Source organism: Bubalus bubalis, chromosome 10 (assembly GCF_019923935.1).
Source record: "Bubalus bubalis isolate 160015118507 breed Murrah chromosome 10, NDDB_SH_1, whole genome shotgun sequence".
NCBI classification, from domain to species: Eukaryota; Metazoa; Chordata; class Mammalia; order Artiodactyla; family Bovidae; genus Bubalus; species Bubalus bubalis.
Window position 1 is genome coordinate 65,213,461 of NC_059166.1, and position 25,213 is coordinate 65,238,673.

Sequence of the window (25,213 nt, forward strand, 5' to 3'; positions counted from 1 at the left end):
AAAAAACTCTTTCATTTAAAAGCAAATTCTTTATTCTGTTTCATTCTAAATACAACACAATCAAAGTGAAAGTGAAGTCACTCAGTCATGTCTGACTCTTTGTGACCCCACGGTCTATAGCCTACCAGGCTTCTCCGTCCATGGAATTTTCCAAGCAAGAATACTGGAGTGGGCTGCCATTTCCTTCTCCAGGGGATCTTCCTGACCCAGGGATGGAACCCGGATCTCCTAGCATTGCAGACAAGTCTTAACTGTCTGAGTCACCACGCAGCATGATACTATTTTCTAAATATTGCAGCTTTTAATTCTTTAAATAGAAAAAAACTCATTGAAATAATGAATGAGTCTTAAAAAATATATTTATCAATTTACTGATGATCTATTTTAATGTTTTTTGAACATCTCATGAAAAAAGGTTATAACCATTACAACTGCTGGATATAAACCACAGTTTGGTTAAAAGTAACTGACATGCTAAACCACAGAGTGCTCCAGGGAGGTGAGGAGACAGAACTGTATTCCCTTTTTAAGTTGACAAATAAAATCTAAGACCAGTGATTACAGAATTACTAGCATATTTTACAAGTAATACTGTTAAGCTTTAATTTTAATCACTATCTTAATAATGGAAATTTAGATACATTTTATAAAAAATAATTATAAAATTTCATTTCTAAGTTTCCTCATAGGCAGGATGTTTACAAAGTTCATTTAAACATTTAAAATATCCTCTTTTCATATCTCCTGTGGAGTAGGGGCCAGAGAAATGATCTTTCTATTTATAGGTTTTGGAACTATAAAAATCCATGGTGTATGATTTAGGAAAAAAACAGAAACGATTTATTCAGCAGGCACTGGACATCAAGTGCATTTGTTTCTAAAACTTAGAACAACCTTGCAAGTGCCACAAAGGTTAACTTTAGTAAAATAACATACCTTATTAGGTAACTGAACCAAGATTTAAAATCAGATCAACAAAATTTAAAACCAATGCTCTTTCCATTTAACCACTCTGGTTCAATATTTTTTTTTTAATTAATAACTGGCTTTCTTAATTCTTAATTCCTCAGTTTTTATTTTGTTCTATTAACACCTGTTTCTTTATCTGACTCTCCCATCTGACTGCAAACTCTTTGGGACCTGATGCTGTGATCATAAAATCCCCAGGATCCAACACAAAACATATGTGTTTAAAAGACTTTTATTAAATGAATGCAAGAGCTTTCAGCAAAACAGAATAGTTGCTTAAGGAGAAGGAATGGTGTGAAAGCCTAGAATATCTGAAAAAACATATCTATGAAAACAGAGGGACTCGGATACAACTAAGGCACCACCACCCTGAAGGATCCGAAGTCCCACTCAAAGCTGTAGTCACCACATCAAAACAGATGCACCTCCGTCTAGCTCTACAGCAGCGAGAGATGGCTCAGTGCTTTACTCACCACCCCTTCTCACGAAGAATCTCCTGAAGAGCAACCACAGCATAAGGAATTCTTGGCAGAGCTGTAACAGCTCTAATACAGAGTGTCACAGAAACAAGATAAAATAAGACTCAAAAGTTAAAACAAAGAGAAATGTGTAAAAATGAATGAGAGTCAATGTCTTTTTGGCAACAGTATGTCTTTTATTACTGCAAAATTTGTAGCTCTGCTGTAGCACTGCTTGATCTTGACAAGATACAGACTTTTTATTTATTTCCTTCCATTAGCTCTATCCCACACAAATGTGTGGGACCATATAGAGGAACAGCCCCTCAGATAAACTCGTCTGCCCTCACTCCCCTACGGGTTAGACTCAGCTGTGAAGGAACACCCTAAAACCAGTGGTGTGAGCATTGTGGCTTCTCCCTCATAGAAGAAGCCCAAGTAGCTGGTACTACACAGACTCAGGTTTTTTCAGTATCTCTTTAGTGGCCTAGTTAAGAGGAAGATTCTACTTCAGCCTCGAGGCATTTCTACTATACTCCAAAGAGTTCCACACAAGATTCTCTTAAGAATGTCTTTCTCAAATTAACAAAAGCTATGCTGCTTCAAAACCTTACTAAATGATTTGGGATTCTGGATATTAGCTATTTCCAGATAACGTGGATCCAAAGAAAGAAAATATCCCTACTTTCTGAATGTTCCCTATTATTGTTACGTGAAACTGAATTAAAGCAACAAATTCAGTAGGAACAAGGACTTGTCATTGGGAGAATAAGCCTATGTAAACAGGTTTCAAAAAATTTTCCACTGAACTTGTCACGGCATAACTTCTCACTTTTAAAGATACTATAGCAAAACTTTATGGAATTGGCTGTTTTCCAATTATGTGAGAAGGGATTTTATAACTCAGGTAGGTGCTTCTGTAACAGCCAGTGTTTGGTGCTCTAAATCTAATCTCTCACAGAACTTAAAACTTCACTCAACATTAAGCCCTCTGTATTCCAACATTTCTCTTATTGTTCTCTCACGTTTTCTTCTATATTTTAAGAGCCTAGATTTGGGATCTGAATTAACTGTGCTTCTAAAATCGTGTTAGTCTATCTGTAACAAAATGACTTCTGGTTTTGTAGATCCATTTTCAATAACAGAAAGACTAACATGTGTCATTCCTCTTATTTGGGGGTCTGAAAATTTTTTTTTCTGTTAAGTGGGATACAGTACATATTTTAGGTTTTATGGGCTACACTGTCTCTGCTATAACTATGGAATTCTTGTCGTAGCCTGAAAGCAGTCACAGACAGTACTTAAATAAATGGCCATGGCTGTGTTGCAATAAAATTTCATTTACAACAGCGGACAAGCAGGATTTTATCCATGGATAGTAATCCTTGCTCTGATTAGACTTCCCTGTCAACCAGAACAGGAAAATTTAACCGCCTCTTTTTTCCTTTTTTTCAAAACAAGCTGACTGGTAATCACAATCAAAACCATGCTGGCTTAAGAGTATCTTAGGAGACTGATTAAGAAAAGCTCATTTTGAAATTTGCAAACCCCATCTCCCAAATCTCAATCAATACAAAATTTTAAACGAAACTCTATAGAGCTATGAAACAAACAAACAAAAAAACCAACTTGTTTATGTGAACAGAAAAATTTGTATTTATGAAATTTCTCATATCTTCTTCTTCATGAAACATCTCTTAAGTTTTATATTACGATCATTCAATGTTTCCCTCCAGTCTTTCTTTGCCTCCATCACTCCATCTTTCTTTTCCTAGCCTCACAAAAACCACAAAATGAACCAAACAAAACTCCTAATAGTCACAGTTTAAAAGCAAGTGTTATATCACTTATTCTCATGAAAAAAAGCAGTCTTAAGGATATACTCTTAGCCCTAGAAATATTTTCCAGGATTTATGCTAAGGAAAAAAGTTAAGAATAAGATTTAGATATTAAGATGTTAAGACAGTATAATAATTGTAAAAAATGAAGATAAACATCTTGAAATAGGAGATTAAGTAATTATGGTTTATATGTATCACAAAACATATCTATGGCTCTCATACCAAATCCTGCTTGCCACCTGTTTTTGTAAGTAAAATTTTATTGGAATACACCACACCCATTTGGAATGGTCTATTCCAAATATAGGAGGAGTTGAATAATTATGACAAAGACCTTCTAGCCCTTAAAGCTTCAAATATATACTATGTGGTATAAAGTTTGCTAGCCTCAGTAATAGATGGTATTGATGTATTTCCTAGCAAAGAGAGATGCTTATGATATATCTATTTCTGGTGATATTCAGATTTATTTCAATTGTGAAACTATATATATTAAATCAGATAATGGGTGATTTCATTTTTTTTCTTGTTGCTTATAAATAGTTTCTAAATATTATACAATTTGTGTAAAAGGCAGGAAGGAAGATGTCACCTACTTCTCAATGACCCAGAAATTAAAAACAAAATAATATAAAAATAAGTATAATCACGAACTTTATTATGGGCATATATATATATATATATAAAACTTCCTATTGAACAGTTTCTCTTCACTTTCTCCTTTCATTTCTAAATAATGCTTTGGGGTTTCATATATATATTCATGGCAATGTATTTTTAAACTAAGGCATAAAGGACTTCATTTAGAATCATTGGCTTTAAGTTAGTAATGCTGCATTACTAGCAGAGCTATATCCCTCAAACACCAGATGTTTCAAAGGGCTGTTTTACTTATACATTTGCTGAATATATCTTTGTATTCTCAGTGCTCAACATGGTTGGTTCCATCATTTGTGTATGTAGGCATAAATTCGCTATTCATCAAATAATTTGTGGAAGCCAGTTGTTAAGTGCTAGGCCACAGGCTGCTCATAACCACAGTCTCTGATCTCATGGACCTGGCATTCTACTTGGAGATAAAGATGAGTAAACAGGCAATTACAGTATGGTAATTCTATATCTAGAGGTATGTAATACAGTTTGTAAGAATACAGGAAGGTTTCCCTGACGAAGCAACAAAAAGCAAAGGAGAAAGAATAGTGTGGTATGCAACTGAAAAGTGAATAGGAGCATGACATGGTCCAGAAACAGGAAAAAGGCAATTTGGATGGAGCAAGAAATGCAACGAAGAGAAGGGCAAAGCGTGTGTGTGTGTACATACATGCGCGCGTGTGTAGACTCTGTGACTTTTGTGGATTTGCATTTTATAATTTCCTTGTGGACACACTGTGAAGAAGGTCGGGACAGAATGGGACTATAACGGGAAGATGTGTTTAGGAGTCTATGGGAGTACTTTAGGCAAGAGATGTCAGTAGAGATGAAGAAAATTTAATTCAAGAAGATTTAGGGCACAGAATTGAAAAGTAACTGACTCTAATATATGGAGGAAGGGTAAAGGAGAAAGAATAAAAAACGACCCACATTTTTGGTTTAGGCAACTAGAAACTGAGAAAGAAATATAAATTGATTTATATTTTGAACTTAAGAAATTTTATGTGTCTATAGAAATTCCAAAGATTTACATTAAGCACAATTAGATACAGATGTGGAATTTAAGTCAAAGATCTGGGCTATAGAAGACGATAGACTTGAGAGTCTGAGCAACAATCAGGTAAGAATGCTCAAGGGCAATAAGACAGACAATAGAAGGGGTGTAGGCCAGAAACTTGAGGAATACTAACATTTAAGGGAGAAATAGAGGATTTTGATTTATGTGGGATGTGAGAGAATCAGTCCTTGAAAAGAAAAGAGCAGTAACAGTCAGTGAATAATTGAGAACGTAAGTATGTTAGCAGGCTTCCAGGTGGCTCAGTGGTAAAGAATCATCCTGCCATGCAGGAGATGCAGGTTCAATCCCTGAATCAGGAAGATCCCCTGGAGAAGGAAATGGCAACCCACTTCAGTATTCTTGCCTGGGAAATCCCATGGACAGAGCAGCCTAGTGGGCTACGGTCCATGGTGTCACAAAAGAGTCCGACACAACTTAGTGATTAAACAACAGCTGGAATCAAGATTGCTGGGAGAAATATCAATAACTTCAGATATGCAGATGACACTACCCTTATGGCAGAAAGTGAAGAAGAACTAAAGAGCCTCTTGATGAAAGTCAAAGAGGAGGGTGAAAAAGTTGGCAAAACTAAGATCATGGCATCTGGTCCCATCACTTCATGGGAAATAGATGGGGAAACAGTGGCTGACTTTATGTTTTTGGGCTCCAAAATCACTGCGGATGGTGATTGCAGGCACGAAATTAAAAGACGCTTACTCCTTGGAAGGCAAGTTATGACCAACCTGGACAGTATATTCTAAAGCAGAGACATTACTTTGCCAACAAAGGTCTGTCTAGTCAAGGCTATGGTTCTTCCAGTGGTCATGTATGAATGTGAGAGTTGGACTGTGAAGACAGCTGAGTGCCGAAGAATTGATGCTTTTGAACTGTGATGTTGGAGAAGACTTTTGACAGTCCCGTGGACTGCAAGGAGATCCAACCAATCCATCCTAAAGGAAATTAGTCCTGATGTTCATTGGAAAGATTGATCTTGAAGCTGAAACTCCAATACTTTGGCGACCTGATGCGAAGAGCTGACTCATTTGAAAAGACCCTGATGCTGGGAAAGATTGAGGGCAGGAGGAGAAGGGGACGACAGAGGATGAGATGGCTGGATGGCATCACCAACTCAATGGACATAAGTTTGGGTAGACTTTGGGAGTTGGTGATGGACAGGGAGGCCTGGCGTGCGGCAGTCCATTGGGTCTCATAGAGTCAGACATGACTGAGAGACTAAACTGAAACTGATACTAAGTGAAATAAGTCAGAGAAACACATATATTGCATGATACATCACTTAAATGTGGAATCTAAAAAAATACAAAACTAGTGAATACAACAAAAAAGACTCACATTCATAGAGAACTAGTGGTTACCAGGAGGGAGATGGAAAGGAGGAAGGGCAATTTACGGGTAGAGGATTTAGAGGTACAAGCTATTATGTATAAAATATGCTACAAGGATGTAATTTACAACACAGGGAATATAGCCAATATTTTATAACTATAAATGAAGTATCAGTTCAGTTCAGTTCAGTGGCTCAGTCGTGTCCGACTCTTTGTGACCCCATGAACTACAGTACGCCAGGCCTCCCTGTCCATCACCAACTCCTGGAGTTCACTCAAACTCATGTCCATCGAGTTGGTGATGCCATCCAGCCATCTCATCCTCTGTCGTCCCCTTCTCCTCCTGCCCCCAATTCCTCCCAGCATCAGAGTCTTTTCCAGTGCGTCAACTCTTCACACGAGGTGGCCAAAGTATTGGAGTTTCAGCTTTAGCATCAGTCCTTCCAACGAACACCCAGGACTGATCTCCTTTAGAATGGACTGGTTGGATACCTTTAAAAATAATAAACCACTATATTGTACACCTGTAACATTTGATACTGTACATCAACTATACTTAAAGAAAAAATTTTTAAAAGAATACAGATAAACACTGTCAAAATAAAACTTTTTTCTAGCACTCAGCAAATTAACTGAAGGATTGTGATAATCCAAGCAATGCTTACTCAAGAATCCTGTTATCTTAGCAAGGACAGCAAGCTTTGTAGGCTGTTAACTTGCCCTAATGCAATCTCTCATCTCCAGCTCCAAATAAGCCTTGAAAACCAAAATCTTGCTACTATGGTAGCTGTGAAACCCAAAAACCAAGCAGATACTGGAGAGCCAGAATACACTTGCATTCCGCCCCTCCCCAAGCACTAGAAAACTCTTTTAACTATTTCACCTGCATGGCAGCTTGTTAGAAAAACTGCATTCTTCAGGCTTTATTTGACAACTCAGAGCTCTCTCAATGTGTATAGTCCTATCTGCAGCGTATTTGTTGAAAATAGTCAATAGCAACTGTTTAACATTGCAGTTTCTGGAACAGATTTTACTAGTTGCAGCTAATAAAGAGGGTGACCAAAATACTTAAAAGGAAAAACTAAGCAGTGAAATATCCGTAAGGGGCTTTGAAAAACTCTGCAACAGCCTTGGGAATTTAGAAGGCTACACACACATGTGGAGCTGTGTGAACTGCGCAGAAGACCTAACAAGGGCCTAATAATTCACTTCTGGGTGACCTTGAAGCTTTGCCTACACACACAAAGCCCCCCCCCGCCCCCCCACACACAAAGCCACACACACACAAAGCCCCTCAGCAAAAGCTGAACAGAGACCTACTGGCTCAAAGCATTTAAAGAAATCTCTGGCCAATCAATAACTGACCACCAAGCTGCTGAGAAGACTTCAAAAGAACAGAGACTGAACAGAATTAACCCAGGAAAGTCACTAAAGTAACAAATAGTAACCCCAACAAGAGAGCAAAACAAATCCCGGAGGGTAGGAAGGACTATGGTTTTCCTAACTGTCACATTATTGAAAATATCTAGTTTCCAACAAAATATTGTAAGACATACAAAGGAACAGGGAAGCATGACCCATACACAGGAAAAAAAGTCAACAGAAACTGTCTCTGAAGAAGTTGAGATGTTGGTCTTACTGGACAAAGACCTTAAATCAGCTATTAAAAATATTTCAAAGAACTATAGGAAGTTATGTATAAAGAATTATAGGAAAGTTTGGGTCACATTTTATATTTTCTATATAAATTTATATATTTAATACATTTATATATAATAATTTTATATTTACATAAAAATATAATACATTTTATATTCTGTACTTAGAGAATATAAATGAAGAGACAAATTATAAAAACAATCAAATAAAAAGCTGGCATTTCAATATGAAAATGATATTCCCATCCAATGCAATTAAAAAATACAAAAAGTGTAATACACATTTGAGTTGAAAAGAGCAACAAAAGAAATGAAAAATTTACTAGAGAAGATAAACAGCACATTTGAACTGGCAAAAGAATCACTGAACTTGCAGACAGTTGAGATTCTCCACACTTATGAAGAAACTTGGGCGTCCCGGGTGGCACTAGTGGTACTGAACCTGCCTGCCAAGGCAGGAGACACAAGAGACATGGATTCGACCCCAGGGCCAGGAAGATCCCCTGGAGGAGGGCATGATGACCCACTCCAGTATTTTTGCCTGGAGAATCCCTTGGACAGAGGAGCCTGGTGGGCTACAGTCCATAGGGTTGCAAAGAGCCGAACACAACTTAAGCCACTAAGTGCATGCGTGCGTGCGTGCGTGCACACACACACACACACACAGAAAAATGACAGAGAGCCTCAGAGATCTGTGGGACTACATCAGGTATGCCAACATATACATAATGTGAGTTTCCAAAGGAGAGGAGAGACAAAAAGGAGTGGAAAGAATATCTGAAAAAAATAATGACAAAAACTTCTCCAATTTGATGGAAAACATCAGTATGTGTATCTAAGAAGTTCAATAAACTTTAAGTTTAGGACAAAGCTGAAGAGATTCACACCTAGATGTTTCATAGCCAAACTGTTGAAAGACAGAAATCATGAAAGCAGCAAAAGGAAAACATTTCTTAGGTACAAAGTTTCCTGAACAAGTTTAATAGCTGACCTCTCATTAGAAACTGTGCAGGCCAGTGGGCAGGATGATATGGTCACAGTGATGAAAGAGAAAGACTGTCATCTAGCAGAAGTACCCTTCAAAAAATGAAGGAGAGCTAGGTGAGGTGGGAAAAAAGAAACTTAAGATATTCCTAGATAAAGGAAAACTGAAAGAATTCATCACTAGCAGACCTGCTCTGTAAGAAACACTAAAGCGTTATTTCATTTCAGGCTGAAACGAAAAAACAATATCTCAAATCCACACTAAGCAATAAAGGTAGCTATGTAAGTGAACACAAAAGATAATAAAAAATGTATATTTGTAACTCTTTTCTTCTGTCTCATTTAAAGGACAGGTGCATAAAATTATCATAAGATTGTATTGATGGGGGCTTCCCTGGTGGTCCAGTGGTTAAGAATCCACTTTACAATATAAGAAACATTGGTTCCATCCCAGGTCCAGGAAGATGCTACATGCCATGGAACAACTAAGCCTGTGCCACAACAACTAAGCCAATGCTCTGAAGCCCACACACCCTAGAGCCTGTGCTCTGCAACAGAGAAGTCACCACAATGTAAAGCCCGTACACCACAACCACAAAGTAGCCCCCACTCTCTGCAACTACAGAAAGCCTGCGAGCAGCAGCAACGACCCACCACAGCCCTCCAAAGTAAAATAAATACATCTAAAAAATTATGTTGATGGGCTTGTAATGTATAAAGATATAATTTTTATAAATAGTTTTATACTAGAAAAAACTTTTTGTATATTAAAATTGAGATTAATCCAAACTAGACTGTTTTAAATGAAGATGTTAACTGTAATCTCTGTGGCAACCCCAAGCAAAGTAGCTTAAGTGTGTATGTGTGTGTGTGTGTGTGTGTGTGTTGCTCAGTCAGGTCCGACTCTTTGCAACCTCATGGACTGTAGCTCGCCAGGCTCCTATGTCCATGGAATTCTCCAGGCAAGAATATTGGAATGAGTTGTCATTCCCTTCTCCAGGGGATCTTCCGGATCTGGCCACTGAACCCAGGTCTTCCGCATTGCGGACAGATTCTTTACCGTCTGAGCCACCAGGGAATCCTAACTTACATACACACAAACGCATATATATACATATATACACATAAGAAACAACAACAGAATTAAAATAATATACTAGAAAATAACTTTTCAGTATAAAAGAAGGTAACTTTTTCAGCACCAAGGAAAAGTAGAGCAACATAAAAGCTTTGTGTTTCATACACAGAGAAAACCAAGAGCAAAACAGAAGATGTATTACTGTAACATAACCGTGTAGGTGGCCAAAGGACGCATTATATCTTGGCCTATAGTTCTCTGCTCAATGGGGAAGATCAATTTTCCCATATTTATATTCACCAGTACAACTTGGGGTACTGTGGACAAGTTACAGCAGCATCACAAGCCAAAGAAACTGGCGATTAGACTCCTCTGCCTCAGCCATGTCACAGACATGCCCAGTACATTTCCTTGAATATACTCTATAAGCAGAAGAATCACTGAGAAAATAGGAAAAAGACAGACATAACAAGTATTTTTTTGAAGGAAATGAAGTATGTGATTAGTATTTGGATGGAAAACACTAGTTGCATCTCATTTCGAAGTGTCAGTTCCACCTGCTAATTCAACTATGAGTATCATCCTTTGGGCTTCCCAGGTAGTGCTAGTGGTAAAGAGCCCACCTGCCAGTGCAAGAGACGTAAGAGACACTGGTTCAATCCCTGGGTTAGGAAGATCCCCTGGAGGAGGGTATGGCAACCCACTCCAGTATTCTTGCCTAGAGAATCCCATAGACAGAGGAGCCTGGTGGGCTACAGTCCATGGGGTTGCAAAGAGTCAGACAGGACTAAGCACAGCACACAGCACATCTTTTACCTACAAAGATGAGTTTAAACCTTGTTTCTTCACTTGTGTCCTCACCTATATAAATCTATTATGGCACTTATGCTATACATATGTTTATACACACTGGAATCACATCATATATGTGTCTTATTTACTAGATAGTAAGAGATTAAGGGAGGACTGGAAGAGACACAGATAGAGGAGACTAAGTGAATATTATGAGAACACAAATGATACCAGTTTGATCAGTCAACAAATTTATCCTCTAGCACTATGAGACATATAAATCTGTTGTTCCTTAGTCTCTCAGTTCCTATATGCCTCTAACTGCAGAAGCAGCTCTTGAGAGAGGTTAACTAAGTATGATCTTACTGCTTAAGATACAGTTAAGAGTTTTCATAAAACACGGCCCTGATCGCAGACCAACTGTTTCAACTAGAGCTCAACTGAGGAGATTGTGATGTTGGAAAACTAAGCTGTTGGACTTATAGAAAGATGTGTGGTGGATTTCATGCAATTTAAGAGCCTGTCAGAGAAATTCTGCCTGTTAGGTTTTAATCTCATACCCTTAGCTTCAGACCCTAACACCCTGTAAAATGCAGCATCACTGTCTCTATCTTCACACCTACAGTGTGAGCTCCTTGAACACACACATCATGTCTTTTTATTCTTCCTATTCTTAATGCCTAGCAGAGAGCCTGAAATACACAGGGTGTTTGATACATATTAGATTAGCATGTGTGGTTTAATTTTAAAAATGTTTATTTTGATCTTTGCGCCTGATTCCTTATACATAGTTCTTATAACATTTAGTATCTCCCGAGCATCCTGATAGCAGTATCTTTCATTATTCATAATGATCCCCTTTTGACCATACCTGAGTTTATGCTAATGAGAATACTCTTGGTGGGGTGGTTAGACAGCTTCAAAATGGAGGCTGGTTACCCAGGAATCAACCATATCATTAGAGTGTTGAAACTTTCAACTTCATCTCACCCATCTCATCTCCAGGTTAAATCACTGATGGCCAATGATTTAATCAGTCACGCTTTTTTAAGAAAACTTCAATAAAAACTCTTGAACAATGAGGCTTTGGGAAGTTTCCTAATCGGTGGTGCATGCCAACTCCATGGAGACAGAGGCACCTGAGTTCAGGAGCCTTCTGAAACGTGCCCTATGTATCTTTTCATCAGGCTACTCATTTGTATCCTTTTGAATAAACCACTTCACTAGCGTGTGAGATGAGTGCAATTGTGCAGTAGTTAGAGCATTCTTTGGCATTGCCTTTCTTTGGGATTGGAATGGAAACTGACCTTTTCCAGTCCTGTGGCCACTGCTGAGTTTTCCAAATTTGCTGGCATATTGAGTGCAGCACTTTCACAGCATCATCTTTCAGGATTTGGAATAGCTCCACTGGAATTCTATCACCTCCACTAGCTTTGTTCGTAGTGATGCTTTCTAAGGCCCACTTGGCTTCACATTCCAGGATGTCTGGCTCTAGGTCAGTGATCACACCATCGTGATAATCTGGGTCGTGAAGATCTTTTTTGTACAGTTCTTCTGTGTATTCTTGCCTTCTCTTCTTAATATCTTCTGCTTCTGTTAGGTCCATACCATTTCTGTCCTTTATCGAGCCCATCTTTGCATGAAATGTTCCTTTGGTAAAGACGCTTATTCCTTGGAAGGAAAGTTATGACCAACCTAGATAACATATTCAAAAGCAGAGACATTACTTTGCCAACAAAGGTTCGTCTAGTCAAGGCTATGGTTTTTCCTGTGGTCATGTATGGATGTGAGAGTTGGACTGTGAAGAAGGCTGAGAGCCGAAGAATTGATGCTTTTGAACTGTGGTGTTGGAGAAGACTCCTGAGAGTCCCTGGGACTGCAAGGAGACCCAACCAGTCCATTCTGAAGGAGATCAGCCCTGGGATTTCTTTGGAAGGAATGATGCTAAAGCTGAAACTCCAGTACTTTGGCCACCTCAGGTGAAGAGTTGACTCATTGGAAAAGACTCTGATGATGGGAGGGATTGGGGGCAGGAGGAGAAGGGGACGACAGAGGATGAGATGGCTGCATGGCATCACTGACTTGATGGACGTGAGTCTCAGTGAACTCCGGGAGTTGGTGATGCACACGGAGGCCTGGCGTGCTGCGATTCATGGGTTCGCAAAGAGTCGGACACGACTGAGCGACTGATCTGATCTGAAATAAACCACATTAAGCATAACACTTTCCTTAAATTTGTAAGCTATTATAGCCATTTATTGAACCTGAAAGGGACTTGAGAGAGGGATTATGGAAAACCCCTAATCTGTGGTTGGCTGAACATAAGTGAAGGTAGCCTGGGGACCCCATTCATGGCTGAGGAGTGAGGACAGTCTTACGTGACTGATCCCTTACTCTGTGGAGTCTGCACAAACTTCAGGTAGTGTCACAACTGAATTAAATTGTAGAACATCCAAAGTTGATGTCAGAAAATTGAGAATATATGGTTAGAAAGAAGAAACAACAGGATTTTTTTCGTACTGGGTAACATCTACAAGGGTTTTCAAAAACGGAGTCTAGTAGAAATTTGACTGCTTTTTTCTCCTTATAAAGATTGCTTTTCAAATGCTAATGAAGATATTCATAATGTCCTCCTATTCCCCAACTGTTTGCTAGGGAGTACAAAAGACTGAATTAAGGACCACTTTTCCATAGTAACAGCAGTAAAATAACCAACTCCTATTTCCCTGGTAGATCAGCTGGTAAAGAATCTGCCTGCAATGCAGGAGACCCTGGTTCAATTCCTAGGTTGGGAAGATTTGCTGAAGAAGGGATAGGCTACCCACTCCAGTATTCTTGGGCTTCCCTGGTGGCTCAGATGGTAAAGAATCTGCCTGCAATGTGGGAGACCTGGGTTCGATCCCAGGTTGGGAAGATCCCCTGGAGAAGGGAAAGGCTACCCACTCCAGTATTCTGGCCTGGAGAATTCCATGGACAGAGGAGCCTGCAAGGCTACAGTCCATGGGGTTGCCAAGAGTCGGACATGACTGAGTGACTTTCACTTCACTTCACTTGCTGTTGATTATTTTAGGGCTTCCCTGGTAGCTCAGATGGTAAAGAATTCACCTGCAATGCAGGAGATCTGGGTTCAATCCCTGGGTCAGGAAGATCCCCTGGATAAGGGAATGGCAACCTATTCCAGTATTCTTGCCTGGAGAATTGGACTGCAATTCTCCAGGCAAGAATTGTAGCCTTGACAATTAACTGCAAGGTTACAGTCCATGGGGTTGCAAAAAAGCATATATAAACAAATTCTGTTATGATTAATATGTCAAAAATCTGATGAAATGGCATGCCCAACATCCATATGTAATTTAGTTTGCAAATATTATTACAGAAAGGAAATCAGTCATCCCCTTTACTTTCACAGTGACAGTGAGCCTCAGCCTGGATACTACACACACCATGGTATACCATCATACTATTCTAAAAACCCTAGCCTTAAAAAATTAAACTGCTAACAGTGGTTTCAAGCTACACTTCCCAAGAAAATGTGCACCTTTCAAACTAAACATCATAAAAATAACTAGTACTTATTAACTTGCTAAAAATACAATTCTGACATAAAACCAATGTTTTAGTTTTCAATGTTTTAGCCAGAATGGTCAAACATATTAATCCTTACAGTATTTCAACTGAAAGGTAAGTAATCCAAGGTCTTGAAGTAAAATTAACAATCCAATTTACAATCTGAAAATTCAAATCAGATGATTTAAAGCAGTATTAATAGCTAATCAAGATAAACTTCTTGTCCAGTCAACTTTGCATATAAATGCCTGAATTTTTTTCCAAAGGCACATAACTAAAATGTTACAAATAATGAGATTATGCAAATCTAGTAAGTTTCTCAAGCATACTTTATAGTAGCTACACACTCAAGGACCGTAAAGTTTTACTTGTCTACAAGAAAGTAAAAAGACAACTTAAGGAATAAGAGAAAGTATTTGGAACTTGTATCTAGAATAAATAGTCTTGCAACTCAACAATAAAAAGACAAATAACCCAATTTTCAAAGAGGCAAAGGATCTGAATAGACATTTCCCAAAGAAACCGTAAAAATGGCCAATAAGTACAAGAAAAGACGCTCAACCTTAGTAGCCACTAGTGAAATACAAATCAAAACCATAATTAAACACTACTTTACACCCACTAGAACAGCTATAATCATAGAGTCAGACAATAACAAATGTTACGGAGAAACTGGAAACCTAAACTACTGCTGATGGAAATGTTAACCGGTCTGGTTGATGTGGAATGTAGTCAGGCAGTTCTTCAAAATGTTAAACACAGGATTATCATATGACTAACAATTCTACTCCTATATACATGCTCAAGATAAATACAAATAAATATCCACACAAAAACTTGCACATAAATGCTCATAGCAGCATTATTCGTAATAGCCAAAAGGTAGTAATAACCCAGATGTTACTCATTTGATGAATGAATGAATATAGTGTGGAACCCATACAATGGAATATTGATTTGGCCATAAAAAGGAATGAAATACTGATGGTACAACATGGATGAACCTTGAAAACCTTTTGCTAAGTTAAAGAAGTCAGACACACAAAAATCACATATTGTATGATTCCATTTTTGTGAAATGTCTAAGGCTTCCCAGGTGGCAATAGTGGTAAAGAATCTGCCTGCAAATGCAGAAGGTGCAAGATACGTGGATTTGGTCCCTGAGTTAAGAGCTCCTGGAGTAGGAAATGGCAACCCACTCCAGTATTTTTGCCTGGAAAATTCCAGGGAAGAGGAGCCTGGTGGGCTCTAGTTCATGGAGCCGCAAACTACATCTGAACAAAGCCGTTACTGCATATTTTTAATTGAAATATAGTTGATTTACATTATATTGTTACATATATATTTTAACCTATCCATGCTCATTTTCTTTGGAGGTCTCTAATGAGAAGACCTAAAGAGTGAGGGCAGAAGGTGAACGGGGTGACAGAGGATGAGAAGGTTGAATGGCATCACTGACTCAATGGTTATGAGTTTGAGCAAACTTTGGGGGATAGTGAAGAACAGGAAAGCCTGGCATGCTGCAGTCCATGGGGCTGCAAAGAGTCGGACACGACTGAGTGACTCTCACTCACTTTTCATCATAGAAATAAATTATGAATAAAATGAGAAATACAAACATTAGCCACTAAAACCACTTACACATCTTTATTTCCACATAAAGATACACTTCATACTGAATCTTGAATCACTTCATACTGAATCTATCAAATTATAGAGAGATGTTCTATTTAAACTGATCATTACTGAAACAGGTAAAGAAATTAAACATTAAAACAGAACTGTCAATGTAAGAAAGTTCTTTTTGTCAGACAGTAAATAAACTGACAGTAAACTAAACTATTCACTGTATTTAATATTTACTCTCTCAAAAAGTAGAAGCAGTATAGCCTTCTCCCGCTCCTTAACTCTCTTTCTCCCAAATACCCACAACTTCTGTATATGAATTAAAAGAAGTTTTCTTAGGACGGTGTTTAGTTATTTAAGAGTGCATGCATGCTACCAAACTGATATGACTAGTTAGTTCTACTAAGCATACACCTGGTCACATGGGCACCCAAATAAGGAGAAGGAGAAGTTATAAATCATGAAGATTGGGAGTCCAAAATTTGGGGCAGAAAAATATTGCCAAACCTATCAAAAATAAAGCAACCAGAGTCAGTGGAGTGACATCTTTTAAGTATTAAAAGGAAAAACTGAATTTTAGTGGTTACTCCAGAATCTGGGCTTTCCAGTGGTAAAGAATCCACCTGCCAATGAAGGAGACTTGGGTTTGATCCCTGGGTCAGAAAGACACCCTGGAGAAGCAAATGGTAAGCCACTCCAGTGTTTCTGTCTGAAAAACCCCCATGGACGGAGGAGCTTGGAGTGCTACAGTTCATGGTGTCCCAAAGCGTCAGACACAACTTAGTGACTGAACAACAACTAGAGTTTGTGTTATACATTTAAACATAACCTACACCAACCATCAAATAACACTACAGACGCACTTCACGGATAGTGCTTTATATAATAGTTTTCCAAGTTTTTAATAATGGTATTCCAAATTCTTCCCTCTTTTCCCTTATAACATTCCTATCGTTCATTTCCCTTCTCCAAAATCTGTAATTACCCACTACGCTGCTTCTATTATTATTTTGAACAGTTATCTACTATGTCAATTAAGAACAAGAAAACAAAAGATTTTATTTTACCTTCACTTGTCCTTCTATAATGCTCTTCCTTTCTAAACATTTCACTCCACTCTCTTCTTGCTTGCATGGTTTATGAAAAGAAATCCAATATAACTCTTAGCAATTTGAAAATGATATGAGTAAGTGTAGATTTGCTATTTATCATATTTGGTGTCTTCTAATCTTCCTGGACTGGTGATTTGGTGTCTTGTCATTAATTTTGAAAAATTCTCAGCCATTATTACTTCAAATATTTCCTTTGTACCTTCCTCTAGTCCATCAAAGACATTCTTCACTTCTATTACAATGTTTTTGATTTCCATTATTTCCCTTTCTTTCTTAAGAGTCTCTCTCTACTTACATTACCCATCTGTTTTTACATGCTATCGACTTTTCTAATTAGATCTCTTAGTATATTAATCAATTTAATTTTAAATTCCCAGTCTGACAATTCCAAAATCTGTGCCATATTTTACTAGTAGTAAAGCTGTGTTTACTGTAGTTACAGGTATCAGAGGCTAAAATTTCCTCTAAGGTCCTTATTTTTGTCTTTACTATCACCTTTTGAGTTTCCCCAGAAACTCCTTTGGCAATGGCACCCCACTCCAGTACTTTTGCCTAGAAAATCCCATGGATGGAGGAGCCTGGTGGGCTGCAGTCCATGGGGTTGCTAAGAGTCGGACACGACTGAGCAACTTCACTTTCACTTTTCACTTTCATGCATTGGAGAAGGAAATGGCAACACATTCCAGTGTTCTTGCCTGGAGAATCCCGGGTACGGGGAGCCTGGTGGGCTGCCGTCTCTGGGGTTGCACAGAGTTGGACACGACTGAAGCAACTTAGCAGCAGCAGAAACTCCTTTTAAAGTGCAAACCTTGTAGTTTTTCCATCTGTAATCCTGTTACTATACAGGAGCCCCACTGAGGTGGTGGAAGATAAAAGGGGTGAGAAAAGCATTCTCTAATCCGATGGTTAGGGCTGAGTTTTCAAGTGGCCCTGTGTGCCTGGCTGTGGCCTTCGCAAATGCCTCTCAGCCTTTCCCCTCTTCGATGAGGCAGTAAGACTGGACAGAGCTGAAGTTGGGGATTTCCCTTTCCCCAGGCTGGTTAGGCTCTAGTAGTTTCCCTTTTTGGGCAGGGGGAGCCTGTCTCAAAGGCAATGGCAATCCACTCCATTTCTCGCCTGGAAAATCCCATGGACGGAGGAGCCTGGTAAGCTGCAGTCCATGGGGTCACTAGGAGTCGGACACGACTGAGTGACTTCACTTTCCCTTTTCCCTTTCATGCACTGGAGAAGGAAATGGCAACCCACTCCAGTGTTCTTGCCTGGAGAATCCCAGGGATGGGGGAGCCTGGTGGGCTGCCATCTATGGGGTTGCACTGAGTCAGACACGACTGAAGCGACTTAGCAGCAGCAGCAGCCTGTTTCAAAATGGTTTCTATTTCACTGCCCCTGTTGGAGGCAGAAAAGGACTTGCTCCTCCTGTATTCTTCACTGTGAGAACCTGACAGAGCTCGAGGAAGAAAAACTCCACAGAAGTGTGAGACCCCTTTCCCTAAAACTGAGCCCCCGGGAATGTTTAACTCTCAAGCTAATCTGCACTCAGCTTCTGGAAGTTCATCAGTTACGGTTTAAGTTTTCCTACCAGTTCCTGGCTCCATCAGCTTCTGCCCCTGGGAAGCAGGGATTCTCCATATTTGTCTGTCTCTCCAGTTTTCAGGGTATTGGTAAGCAGAGATGTTGATGTTTAGTTTGTTCAACTTTGTCCTTGTGAGTACAAGAATGACAACTTCATGTCTGAGTGAAAACCAGATTTCTTATGTCCTTCTGATATGTTCCCATCATTACTTAACACCATGTAATGTTTCTGGAGCAATAATATATTCCAGGCTCATCTTGTACATTCTCTGCCCCTGCCACGGAATCAGCTATCTCTCAAAGGTTCATTTAGCGAGAATCTTATTTGGAAATCAAGATCTGGGAGTAGGTATGCTTATTGCTATTGCTATGAGGGTGTCATTAACTGCAGAACCTTTAAGCAAACAGAGCTAGCGAATTTATATATTTATACACACCACTATATTTGTCTTTCTCTTTGCCCCCTCCTCTCTCTCCTATCTACGACCTACTTATCTAACCTCCTCTTATAAAAGCTGAGTTCATACTGACATCCCTAATTCCAAACTAATACCCCCAGAGACATTCTGAAGTGAAGTTGCTCAGTTGTGTCCGACTCTTTGCAACCCCGTGGACTATAGCCTACCAGGTTCCTCCATCCATGGGATTCTCCAGGCAAGAATACTGGAGTGGGTTGCCATTTCCTTCTCCAGGGGATCTTCCCGATCCAGGGACCGAACCCGGGTCTCCCACATTGCAGGCAGACGCTTTAACCTCTGAGCCACCAGGGAAGTCCCTAGTTGTCCCCTTTTCCATGTTTCTCTCTTGTCTAAAAGTTAGAAACCTGGCTCCCATTTTCCTAAATATATTTACCTGGCTTCAAAAACTTAGAAAATGTAAAAAGTAGTTTCAGAATTACTAAACATTTCAACTGAGAAAGGCATACCTCCTAACTAGAATTCAGTATTTGTTAACTGTTATTTCTGGGAGGAGCAGGGGAAGAGTCATAAAATTTCCATTTGGTGCAAGACACAAATACTGGAACTTAATTTTGACAAATATGTGTATCTTCATGAAGTTATAGAACATTTCCCATTTTCATCAACCCCAAAATTCCCCTGTGCCACTCTTCAGTCAATCCCCATGTCCTCTGAGGAAATCAGTATTCTAATTTTTCACAATAGTTTTGTCTAGCACTTCATAAAAGTGAAATCACGCTGTACATATCTCTTTTGTGCTTGAGTTCTTTTGTTCAGCACAGTGATTTTGATATTCATCCATAACATCACATGTCAGTAGCCAATTCCTTTTTATTGCTCCATAGTAACTCCTTGTATGGGTATTTCTCAGTTTGTTTACCCATTTAATATATGAAACGAGAGATTCAAGGTGCCTAAAGTCACACATTCAACTGGCTGAGAAGTCCAAGGACCTCAGAACCTGAAGAACTCTATGTTCTTGATTCTTAGTCTGATGTTCTTTTCACTTTATCAAAGCGCCACTTCAAACAAGCTAAAAAAACAACAAAAACTGAGGGGTTGTATTTTTTATCAAATAAATTTAGTGATTAAAAGGAAGTACCCATTCACAGTAAACACTGATGTTTCTTCGATAATCCACACTTCTTCCTAATCTTTACTTCTGCCAATGCTGATTGTAAATTTACCTAGCATTTCTCAAATATCTCCTGTATTACCAACCTATATTCTGTCCTAAATGAGAATCACTTATATGTTCACTGATGTCTCCTATTTAATCTTATCAGTTGCCAAGAGGAGTACTCTAACTCTAGCATTTCCAGAAAATTATCAGCCTTTCACATCTCTTCTCAAAACTGTCAAATCATCCATTTCTATTTAGAAAATGTATCAATCTTTTTTTTATTTTTTTACTTTACAATATTGTATTGGTTTCTGCCATACATTGACATGAATCTGCCCATGTGTTCTCCATCCTGAACCCCTCTCCCACCTCCCTCCCCATCCCATCCCTCTGGGTCATCCCAGTGCACCAGCTCCAAGCATCCTGTACCCTGTATTGAACCTGGACTGGTGATTCATTTCACATATGATAATTTACATGTTTCAATGCCATTCTCCCAAACCATCCCACCCTCGCCTTCTCCCACAGAGTCCAAAAGACTGTTCTATACATCTTTGTCTCTTTTGCTGTTATCATTACCATCTTTCTAAATTCCATATATATGCATTAGTATACTATATTGGTGTTTCTCTTTCTGGCTTACTTTACTCTGTATAAATAGGCTCCAGTTTCAGCCACCTCATTAGACCTGATTCAAATGTATTCTTTTTAATGGCTGAGTAATACTCCATTGTGTATATGTACCACAGCTTTCTTATCCCTTCATCTGCTGATGGACATCTAGGTTGCTTCCATGTCCTGGCTATGAAAAACAGTGCTGCGATGAACACTGGAGTATACATGTGTCTCTTTCAATTCTGCTTTCCTCGGTGTGTATGCCCAGTAGTGGGACTGCTAGGTCATATGGCAGTTCTATTTCCAGTTCTTTAAGGAATCTCCACACTGTTCTCCATAGTGGCTGTACTAGTTTGCATGCCCACCAACAGTGTAAGAGGGTTCCCTTTTCTCCACACCCTCTTCAGCATTTATTGCTTGTAGACTTTTGGATAGCAGCCATTCTGACTGGCGTGAAGTGGTACCTCACTGTGGTTTTGATTTGCATTTCTCTGATAATGAGTGATGTTGTTCCATCTCTCTTTAAAACATATCATAAAAGGCAGTTCTTCAATCCATAGTCTTTAAGTTCCTTCTCAGAGCACAATTAACTTTGTTATTCAGACTGAAGGATGAGAACTTTTCTGTACTACCAAATGCTACCCCTTTCCCCTCCTGATGAAGGTCTATGGTGGCACAATACAAGGTGACCCTGGATCTCTTCCCCAAAATCTGGGACATCCCTGGCAGTCCAGTGGTTAGGACCTGGCACTTTAACTGCTGAACCAGGTTCAGTACCTGGTTGGGGAACTTAAGATCCTTCCTACACTGTTGGCTGCAATGTAAGTTGGTGCAGCCACTATGGAAAACAGTAGGGAGGTTCCTCAAGAAACGAAAAAGAGAGCTGCCATATGATTCAGCAATCCCACTCCTGGGCATATTTCCAAACAAAACTATAATTCAAAAAGATATATGCACCCCTATCTGCATAGCGCTATTCAAAATAGCTAAAACGTGGAAACAACCTAAATGACAGATGAATGGATGATGATGTGTTGTATGTGTATATGCAGGGAAACCCACATGGGCTTCCCTGGTGGCTCAGACAGTAAAGAATCTGCCTGCAGTGCAGGAGATTCAGGTTCAGTCCCTGGGTTGGGAAGATGTCCTGGAGAAGGGAATGGTAACCCACTCCAGTATTCTAGTCTGCAGAACTCCATGGACAGAGGAACCTGGAGAGCTACATACCGTCCATGGGGTCACAATGAGTTGGACACAACCGAACACTCAGGCATACACACACACATACATACACAATGAAACACTACTGGGCCATAAAAAAGAATGAAATTATGTCATTGCAGCAACATGGATGGACCCAGAGATTACCATATTAAGTGAAGAAAGAAAGAGACAAATACCCTATGATATCACTTATATGTGGAATCTAAAATATGACACAAATGGATTGATCTACTAAACAAACTCACAGACATAAAGAATAAACTTGTGGTTGCCAAAGGAGGGGAGTAGGGGAGGGATAAAGTGGGAGTTTGGGGTTAGCAGATGCAAACTAGTAAACACAGAACGGATAACCAACAAGGTCCTACTATACAGCACAGGGAACTATATTCAATAACCTGTGATAAACAATAACAAAAAAGAAAATTATATATATATATATGTACTGAATCAGTACAGCAGAAATTAAAACACATTGTAAACCAACTATAATTTAAGAAAAAAATTAAAATAAATTATTAATGGTATTAATTCAGAAATTGGCATATTAAAGTTTCCCTTACAAAGCTCACAAAGAAAATCTCTTTTTAAAATATTTTCTAGCCTAGCTGTTCCAAAAATATTAGGGGAATACACCAACAATTGATCATACATTTTTACTGAACAACTAGTATCTAAAAGGCTTTGCAGAGGCATTGTGGATTTTAAAATAAATCAAATACATGCTCTTGCCTTTAAAGACCTGGGGACAGAGTTGGGGCACCAAGTTACACGGTAAGACATAACAGAGATGGAAACAAACTGCTTAGGGAGCCCAGAGAAAAGAGAAGTTAATTAGAATTGGGGGTGTGGCAAAAAAGGCTTCATAGAAGTAATATCTGCATTATACTTTATATGATGGGTAGGAATCTGACAGAGGAAAAGGAAACTGGAAAATGCAGAGCAGGAAAAAACTAAAGGGAACAACATAAGAGAGGTATGGAAATTAGGGGAAAAAAAGACTATATTCAGGAAAATCAAACTATAGAAGTAGGGCTGAAATGTGAAATGAAAGAAAAGACTGAAGAGACATTGAGAAAGTCCCCAGACAGTATAAAAAAAGTTCACTGTTAGCAGTGGGGATTCAAAGAATTTTGAGCTGTAGAAACACACAAAATCTAGGTTCCTGCTATCAGATGAGTCTCTCTAAACTAAATATGAGCTAAGTTTTACTTTAATAACTATACTGTCTTACAGCCATCAATTCACCAACTCCTCTGTGAGAATTAGGATCAGAATAAATGCTGAGGCTGGTTAAATGTTAAATTTTAAAGCAGGTCCAGTTGCTCAATGGTCAACGTGATTATAAACAAAGAGGTTGATCATATACTGCCATCCAAACTAGGATTTTTGATAATAAAAATAATAATGTTATTATTTTTGATAATAACTGTTAGTAATTATGTTAGGGTAAATTAGGAACATCCTAGGGAAACAGGGATATATGGTTATCTTAGATATGAAAACTATCCAAATCACTGGGACGCTTTACTTTTTCTTTAAGATTCTCTCACAGCGGGAATCTCTGGTGGAGCAGAAGGAGAATCTAACATTTGATTCTGAGATTAGTGGCTATCTAATTAAAAGAGATAGGCACATGTTAAAAATGAATAACATCTATACTTTTTATAGTAGCAGAGACTTGAAGAGTGAATAGTTTCACGCAAATCTGTATAAGACTTCTTTACCTTAACTAATGACACCATGGGGCTTCCCTAGTGGCTCAGACAGTAAAGAATCTGCTTGCAATGCGGGAGGACCCAGGTTCAAACCCTGGGTCGGGAAGATCCCCCCTGGAGAAGGCAATGGCAACCCACGCCAGTATTCTTGCCTGAAAAATCCCATGGACAGAGGAACCTGCTGGGCCACAGTCCACAGTATCGCAAAGAGTAGGACACGACTGAGGGACTAACACTTTCACAATGACGTCATGAACCAAGAGGAACTACATACAGATTACTAACCTCACAAGCACATTTAGACTCAGTCGGTATTTCCTGAGCTTCTGTGTTTAATTTCTACATTTGAAACAAGTTAGTTTCTAAATATGCCTACCATCTCAAAGTATATTACTTCTTTGTTTTAACATACTACAGGGGGAAAAAAATCTGTTTTTATTTCTACAGTTACAGAAAGCACTTGATGGTTTGCAAGAGACTGTTATGTGGGTGGTTGCAACACTTGGCCTTTAGCCTCTTGCCAAATACCTCACCACATGTGTTCTGAATCACCAGTAAACCCAGATGCCCTCATCTGCGGTATCTCCAATCTAATAAGAAATTAATTAAGAGACAAAATAATCCTATGAACTTAATTAATGAAACTGAAACTTCTAATCTAATGTTAGGAATTTAGGAAAGTAATTTAACCTCTTTATAAACATTAATTTTGGTCCAAGTCTAAGACCTGATTAAACAAGGTCCTGACACTACAAAAAGACTTTTTATATTTAAAACTTCAAACTTTTTATATTTAAAAAATATATACAATCACCCTACGCCAAGGGTTGGCAACTTTTTCCATAACAGGACAAATAGTAAAATTTTAGGCTTTGTGAGTCATAGAGTCTCTGTCCCAACTACTCAGAGCCTGCTGAAGCACAAAAACAGCCACAGATAATACAAAATGAATGAGAGGTGCTGTGATCCAATAAAACTACTTACAAAAAGGTGGCTGGATTTGGCTCTCAGGACTGTAGTTTGCAACCCTTTAACTAGAGCATAAACTTCTGTGAATCACTAGTGCCTTGGACAGTGTCTGGTATATAATATATACTCAGTGAATGTTTTTCGATGAAGCACAGTATTTATTAATCAAAAAACATAAGCAAAATGTCTGAGCTACCTTGGTATAAACATTGTATTTAGTAAGTATTATTTGAGGCTTTACCTTCCCAGTTAGAATTTATAGGTTGGTATTTCTCTCACACAAAATACTTGTTCTAAAATGTTTATTAATTAAAAATTTTTACTTTCATTTAATATTAATCATGGTCATGTCATACTGAACCCTGCTTACGCAAGATGAATGTTAATTTTCTGACTCC

At 38.7% G+C, this 25,213-nt stretch overlaps 1 protein-coding gene across 8 annotated transcripts in view; it reads right to left on the bottom strand.

Annotated features, from left to right (window-relative positions):
* REV3L (REV3 like, DNA directed polymerase zeta catalytic subunit) overlaps window positions 1-25,213 on the bottom strand; it is a 175,455-nt gene that overhangs the window by 118,113 nt on the left and 32,129 nt on the right. The window contains exon 1 of one of the 8 annotated variants that reach the window (XM_025295029.3): window positions 12,142-12,162. The exons of 6 other annotated variants lie outside the window; for them this stretch is intronic. The gene's annotated coding sequence lies outside the window, so the exon portion shown is untranslated. Of the gene's footprint in view, window positions 1-11,705; window positions 12,109-12,141; window positions 12,163-25,213 lie in introns of those variants that run through there. One more of the 8 variants, XM_025295028.3, reaches the window with a different exon arrangement.